This window comes from Crassostrea angulata, chromosome 9, assembly GCF_025612915.1.
Source record: "Crassostrea angulata isolate pt1a10 chromosome 9, ASM2561291v2, whole genome shotgun sequence".
NCBI lineage: Eukaryota > Metazoa > Mollusca > Bivalvia > Ostreida > Ostreidae > Magallana > Magallana angulata.
This window is the reverse complement of record NC_069119.1, coordinates 3,108,877-3,117,288: the sequence shown is the minus strand read 5'-3', so window position 1 is coordinate 3,117,288 and position 8,412 is coordinate 3,108,877. Positions and strand designations below refer to the sequence as shown.

The 8,412-nt window shown below is 33.1% G+C and overlaps 1 long non-coding RNA gene across 1 annotated transcript; it reads right to left on the bottom strand.

Annotated features, from left to right (window-relative positions):
* Nucleotides 1–2,447: 2,447 nt before the first annotated feature.
* LOC128162059 (uncharacterized) lies at nt 2,448–5,508 on the bottom strand. Its single transcript, XR_008240609.1, has 2 exons — nt 5,031–5,508; nt 2,448–2,746 (listed from the first exon to the last, which is right to left on the bottom strand). It is a non-coding gene; the product is annotated as an uncharacterized LOC128162059 (long non-coding RNA).
* Nucleotides 5,509–8,412: the final 2,904 nt, after the last annotated feature.

Below are 8,412 nucleotides of genomic sequence, written 5' to 3'. Positions count from 1 at the left end.
CGTTACCTAGAAATTTCATGCAAGTTCACTGCACATCGTTTAACCATAGAGACACTCTGTGAGTATTAGCCAGATTGGACCAAAGGGAAAAAAGATATGCCCCAGACAAGGATTTTATATATATAATTCTGCTATGACCTTAACCTTATACCTAAAATCATGGTTCAAGGTCACTGCACATCCTTCAACCAAAGGAACCCTGTGGATGAGGTATGAGCCAGATTGGGCCATAGAGACACTCTGTGAGTATTAGCCAGATTGGACCAAAGGGAAAAAAGATATGCCCCAGACAAGGATTTTATATATATAATTCTGCTATGACCTTAACCTTATACCTAAAAACATGGTTCAAGGTCACTGCACATCCTTCAACCAAAGGAACCCTGTGGATGAGGTATGAGCCAGATTGGGCCAAGGGGAGAGAAGCTATGCTCCTGTCAAGCCATCTCGGATGGACAGACGGACAAATTGATCACTAGAAGGCGCCCGCATAAACATGCCTTTTTTATCTAATTTAAAATAGTATCCATACTATCTGCCCATGGTGAATAGTCATCAAAACCATTCATCAGCAGAATTTGATTTCCCTCCTTTTTAAAGTGGTATGGGACATCTGTCGATGTTAATGTGGATTAAAGTACTATATAATTGAAAACTTTTCACCGGTTTAGAATTTTCAAATTTTACAATACTTAACCAAAAAATAGCTTTTAAAAATATTTGAAAAGGTAAAAATTGTAAAGACCCCAGCGGGATTCAAACTCATGACTTACAGGTTCCTAGTAAACCCTCTAACCCACTGTGCTAAGGAGTTAGGTGACCATTCTTGAAAAGAAACTACATGTACTTATATAATTACACTTTATTTTATTGTTTATTTCAATAAACAATACGTCACAACATGGAAGTGTCCCATATCACCTTAAACTCGGAACACCTCTGACCTAATAAGATCGCCGCATTAAATACAAAGTTTGATTTAACTCTACTTTGCATCCCTGACAAATAAAGTTTTCTGTATAATGAAATACCAATTAACTGACTATTCAGACAATAGCAAGTTTATTGTCCCATTCCACAGCAACTATTTCCCTTGGCTTTGCCTCATTAAATAGTTGCTGTCTTGGGGGACAATAAACTTGCTATTGTCCTCATACCCAGTAAATACTAAATAGGCATATAATATCCCATCCACCTACATTTCATGTTATATAACCTCCCGTTTGTATCCTTCAATTTCACTGTAAAGTCAACATACTGTCATAGCCGCAAGTTTCACAATTTATTTCTGCTTCTCATGTACTTAAAATTAGGGGCCTTAATATTGCTTACCAATTCCAACAAGAGACATCCCTCTAACTATTGATAATCATTAAAATTCATTTCATGAATCTACGCAACAATGATAAACCTTCAAGTACAGTCACTCTCAATTTTACAAAAATATTGACGGTACTTTATCCGAAACTGTTCCTTGTATCTTTAACTTAGTACACTAACATTTTTATGAAAAGACAGTTTGTCTTAGAATAAGAAAGCTAATGCAATTCTGAAAAAAAGAATACCACATATTGCCAATTCCATTGAGGTTTAATAAAAATATGGCCATTTAAGTGAACCCACCATTTCCAATTTCCTTTAGTAAACACAGATTTACAGGGTTCTCCATAGTAAAACATCTTTACCTGACCTTTTAGAGGTCAACTTTTGTTCAACCACCTTTAAAAAGAAACCTTATTCAATACAACATATGCCTACATGATATACTCATGATAAAAGCTTCACATCACTTAGAAATACCCTTACATGTATACCCCCCACCCCCCAATCTTTTGATTTTCATAAAAAGTCATGGTTTGAAATGTTTTACCTAATTTTATGAAACATGTGGCAATTTCCTTGAGTCATTTCTCACACATATTTGAAAACAATCATCAATGATTCTAAAATTTGATCTTTATTTGTTTATTGTATGATTTGTACCATTTTAATTAACAAATAGACAGCTGTCCTGCTTGTGATTTCTTGTTTTCATGAAAAAAGTAAGCTAACAATCATATTTAGTGAATATCTAATCTATTCTGATTTCTAGTCTTCTTCTAACCATGCTAAAACAGTAAGTTACAACCTACAAGTTAGACATCTGCCTTAAATTAGAATTAAATTCAAACACACCCAGGTAGCTGGAGACAGAGTTGATTTCAATGAAAAATGTTCAAATTTGACATGTTTTTCTACTTTTTTATGCATATATATACCTTAGAAAGGTAGAAATAGGTTGTTTCTTGTTCATTTCAAAAGTAATTATCATAGCAGATGTTATTTCAAAGTCAAATGTACATTTACATATCCTACATGTAATCTTAATGCAGACAATTAAATAGGGGGGGGGGGTTCAATTATGTAAACACATCTAAATATCTTTATGAAATAAAAAATAAAGGAAACATAATTGTATACTTTTATTGAAAAACAAATTTTCACGGCAATTATGAATTTCTTTAAACAGCCTTAATTTTGTTTTCATAATTTCTTATCAAACACAAACCACAACATGGCATGATGCTTTCTTCAAGTTCCATTATTGTTCATGCATTATCGGATTTAATTTGAATTACCGGTAAATAGTCTGTAGAACACAAGGAATATGCATGTGGATAGAGGTGACAGGTTAATCTCAGGAGCTGACCCACAAGAATCAACAGGTACCGGTAAAAGCCATGTGGTAACAAGAGTCTGTTTTGAGCTGAAATAAATAAAAAAAATAATTACCGGTAGCTGTGTTTACATACATGTACTAGTAATAGCTGTGTTAACATTAACATATGCATAGTATTTCTGTAAAAAATACACTGACCATGCAGTGTAATAAGTATGACATATCCCAATACATGACATAACATTTAGGCAGTACAAGATCAAAAATTTGCATATCAAGTCATAATATAATATTAAAAAATTTTCATAGGTATAAACACTTATCAAATTGAGAAAGAGAGAGAGTTTGAGAGAGAGAGAGAGAGAGTTTATTACCGTACTTGTAGTGCAACAGTCAATATTTCAATTCGTAAATTACAAACGAATATTACCCACCGAACAGCGTCAAAGTACATGTACTGGTATTAGCTTCTGGTATACCATTTTTTATCAATTCTACTGTGTTTTTTTTTTTTGCAAATAAATTTAGCGAGGGTTTTTGTTTATTTTCTTATAAATTACATGTTTTAAAAACAATACTACGTGTAATAAGCATAAAACATGTAAGAGTAAACTTAATGAAGAATTTTTAATAGATTATTTTTCAAAGAATGTGGTACATTACATGTATGTCAATCTTTATAAAACTAGCGTATATTTCGTGCGCCATAAATTGCAAGTTTTTTGTAAATATCATTTACTTGCACGATAGGTATATATGGTCTAACCAAAATTTTCTTCATAAAGCTACAGCTGTATGTACCACATATATGTTTTGTCACAAGTATACTTTTTAAAAAAAAATACCCAAATTCCAACAGTTTAAATAAACTCAACTCATTCTCTGATAAGTTCATTGTGTTTTGTGCGTGCATATCTTATTTGTCTGCTGCAACAGCAGCCAATCAGCGGTAAGCTGAATCCACAAAAAGAAAGTTTGTGTTTTAGGAGCGGGTAAATTGTTTATGCGACACTGTCAAGAAAACCACACCAAATAATAACAAGAAACATAAATATTCACTTTAATGTATTCTGTTGTAAAGTAAAGGTTTTTAACACTTATTGCATCTTGCAAAACATGTGATGACCTTAATCATCTGTCATATATCTGATATACATGTATATGTAAAAGATGGGAGAAATAACGACGGAACAAAGTGGGATTCGAACCTGGTCCTCTGAATCTCTAGTCAAGTGCTCTACCAACTGAGCTACATGTATCTGGCACCGGTATTCAAACCAGTCTGACCGTCACATTCCTCCCCCTTAAATGATCTTCACCCTCGAAGATCATCCCTGGCAGGATCGAGTTAACCTGTTAGTTCCAGGGGTTGGTCACAACACCAATATTGTAACAGGATGGGGGAAATAATGAAGGACCAAACCGGGATTTGAACCTGGGCCCCCTGAATCTCTAGTCAGGTGCTCTACCAACTGAGCTATCTGGCACTGGTATTCAAACCGGTCTGATCGTCACATATATAAAGAATTATTTTAAACAATGTTGTTCAATAAAAAATAACACTCGCAACCTTCAGTTTTTGTCTGTAATTAATCAATATTGGCGTGCGATCAGTTCTCGCCGAGTACCATTTCTCACCAGTGCATTGTTACGTCATTTTATCAACACATAAAATTATATACGAAAATATGATGTAACAGTGCACCAGCGAGAAATGGTCCTCGGCGAGAACTGCTCGCACGCCAGTACTGCCAGTAGTCAGATTAAAAAAAGAGAATAAAAAATTACATTTAAAACATTAACAAGGACAATTTAAGTACACATCATAACTGCTAAACAAGAAAAATTATGTGAACTGGTAGAATGGTAGGCATAGTTCTAACTTGTAACCTACATGTAAAAGTACATGTACCAGGTACCCGTTGGTCTGCTAAACCTCTTTAATGATACAATGATCGGCATCATAAAGATATTAAAGTCATGTTTTAACTCTGAAGTCTGAAGTATCTACAATTTTATTTACTTGAAGTTATGTCAACAGGGTATTCATGACTACATTTGGAGTCTTCTGCACAAGAATATATGATATGTTTCTAATTAGACCCTGCTTTGAATTTTGAGTTGAAAATTCACAATCTGTTATTTTTTTAACACTGTTTAAATAGATAAATTCAGTTACCCTTTCCAGTCCCCCATGAACCTCGAGCGAGTCTAAACATCCATGAAACATGTAAAAATTACACATTAGTAAACAAACACCCACACCATAACAAAAACATCTAACAGTGTGCACGTACTTACATGTACATCTATACTATATACTAAATTTTAACCAGTTAACAAGAAACTTTAAAAGGAGTAAAAGCCTCACCTTCTTCAGTAACATCCACATAAATCACACACTTTAATGTCCATCTTTTCTCCTTTATTACTCGTAGCTTATCAACGGCTGATCGTCGACAGAAGTGTGGCTGTCAGAATTTCCTCGTAAACGATTCACACGAGAACATATCCCTCCTTATACAAATATGTAGTATTGTTCCCTGTGCATGTTCATATGTTTCACAGTAACTTGAAAATGCATGTGTACACCGAAAGAATACACAACTTCTCTTCTGCATTACGGCTCTCTCTTTTCTACAATGCCGTTCGTTACTGTTTACATTCGGCGCGCGCGCGGGGGTTACAAACAGGGGCGCCCCGACAAATAGTTGCACATAGAACGTTTAAATAATGTGTGTTCATTGAATTCATAAATGATATAGATGAAAAAAATGAAATTGAATCACAACAATTTATCTAAGACGCAACACAACGTAATGCAGTAAATTCCTGGGCCTTAATGTGGCATTTGTTTGCTTGTGTGTCTATGTAGACATATTAACTCGTTCATGTACGATTCTCACATATTTGTTTTATGAAATTTGAAAAAAAATATAGCACAGAACTTGTTTAATTTGATACCAAATGACATTATTTAATATATTAACAATAACTAAATTAATTTTTTTTCATAAAATGATAACGATTTTTGCTATCAGAAAAATACGTGTATGAGCCGCTGACCCCTAATTATAGGGGCCAGCCCTTTTTTCTTAATTTTAAATGAAAGCTCTCGTTATTCTAAACAACTTTTGTTCTATATGTATTAACAAAACATTTTTAGTTTAAAGGTTATAATACAAAAAGCAACAAAATTTCAGCCCCGAAAAAATCTTAAACTTTGGCGACAAATAGCTCAAAAACTAACTAAGAAAATACCAAAATTTTCATGCCAGCAAAACTATAAAATGTTACCGACAATTTCGCCAAATTTCATGCATCTATCATCTGTAGTTCCCGAGATCAACTCTGGACAAAAGACCCCCCAAATTTCAATTAAAGGGCAATAACTCATAACCGGAAGTGAATTTTAAAAATTTGAAAAAAACGTCTAGAGATATTATTATCATCTACATACCCTGAAAGTTTCATAGCAATCAGACAAAAAATGTTCGAGAAATCTCGTGCACAAAATTTGCGGGAAAAAAAAAAAAATAATAATAAGAAACAGTAGAATAACAGAAGGGTTTTCCGTTGAAAAACGGAAAACCCTAATAAGAAACAGTAGAATAACAGAAGGGTTTTCCGTTGAAAAACGGAAAACCCTAATGAATTAAATACCTGAGCAGTTAATTTATTATGTAACATTATATATTGCCTCCCCGAGCAGGAGGTAGAAATATTCACTCTCCACACATTATACAAGTCAGTGGCGTCGGAAGAAAATTGACATCAATGTTACATTTCGTAGTAGTTTCCATATATTTGAATCAAACAAATATTTAAAAGACTTCAGTAGACTTGGTTTATTAAGCAAAGTTTGTTCTATAGATAAATTTCAAAAAAATGTTTAAAAGAAGTCTTTTAAATATTTGTTTGATTCATATATATGGAAACTACTACGAAATGTAACATTGATGTCAATTTTCTTCCGACGCCACTGTGGAGAGTGAATATTGAGTGATATCGACTTCTTGACATACTCATCATTTAGTTCTCCAAATGAGATTGCAATAAAAACTTATTATTTAACGGTTTCTTTTATGGTGTATTAATTGTCGACTAATTAAACTGCTCATGTTCGTGTATGTGTATTTTACAAATATTGTCATAATAATTTACGTACGTGACCATGGTGACTATGCATTAAAAAACAACAACAACAATTAAATGATACAAATGTTCATTTTAATTTTATTTTGTTTCATTTAAGAATATCTATGAAAACCATTATTTATTATTTTGATAGGGTACGTTTTCTCTTGGAGAAAACGTTCCCTATAAATTGGGTACGTTTTCTCCTGGGTACGTTTTCTCCTGGGTACGTTTTCTCCAGCATTCACTAAATGTACATTAAACAGTTAGTAGTGTGTACACGTAACATCCTTAGATATATTCCTTCTAAAACATACGATCAAATAAAGTACATGTAAAATATATATCGTTGTTACCACAGGGGCTTGGTTGTTGGATAGTGAATTTCCTTATTATTTGTTCCCGAAGAAAAAATTGATGAAAATTGGTAATCTTATGTGTATATCTGTGTATTGCAATAAATAAATTCACTGAAACCCCCCGTTTAAGTCATGTTAATAAAGTGTATTCAATGTACATTAAAAGAAGTATTTTAATGTACATTGAATACACTTTTTTAACATGACTGAAACGGGGGGTTTCAGTGAATTTATTTTTTATCATTTATTATTTATTACCAATTTTAATCAATTTTTTCTTCGGGAACAAATAATTAGGAAATTCACTATCCAACAACCAAGCCCCTATGGTTGTTTCAATTCAATTCAATTCAATTTATTATCCTTGAGCTTTACAACTCATCGGAATACAAATTATAATACATATAAAACAAGATATCTGTGAGCCAATGCTCACTAGTGATATCCCGCTCTGATGTGAATATGCAAAATAAGCAAAGTCGACATTTAACAGAAAGCTGGGATCCGATTGGTACAGAAATATATCCCACAATATGGCATGCCTAAACAAATAGTGTGTTAAAATTTCAAGCATCTGCGATAAATAGCTGCTGAGAAATCTTTGAGGAAAATTTGTTTGAAAATTTTGGCTAAAATAAACAAAGTACTCATTTAACAGGAAGTTGACGTCCGATTGGTACAAAAATATATCCCACGATATGGCATGCCTGAACAAACACTGTGTAAAAATATCAAGAATCTGGGATAAATAGCTGCTGAGAAATCTTTTGACGAAAATTTGTTTGAAAATTTTGGCTAAAAATAAACAGTCATTATTTAACAGGAAGTTGATGTCCGATTGATACAAAAATATATCCCATAATATGGCATGCCAAAACAAAAACTGTGTGAAAATTTCAAGCATCTGCGATAAACAGTTGCTGAGAAATCTTTGACGAAAATTTGTTTGAGAATTTTTGCTAAAAATAAACAAAGTCATAATTTAACTGGAAGTTGACGTCCGATTGGTACAGAAATAAATCTCACGATATATACGATATCCCACGATATGGCATGCCTGAACAAACACTGTGTTAAAATTTCAAGAATCTGGGATAAATAGCTGCTGAGATATCTTTTGACGAAAATTTGTTTGAAAATTTTGGCTAAAAATAAACAGTCATAATTTAACAGGAAGTTGACGTCCGATTGGTACAAAAATGTATCCCACGATATGGCATGCCTGAACAAACACTGTGTAAAAATTTCCACCATCTG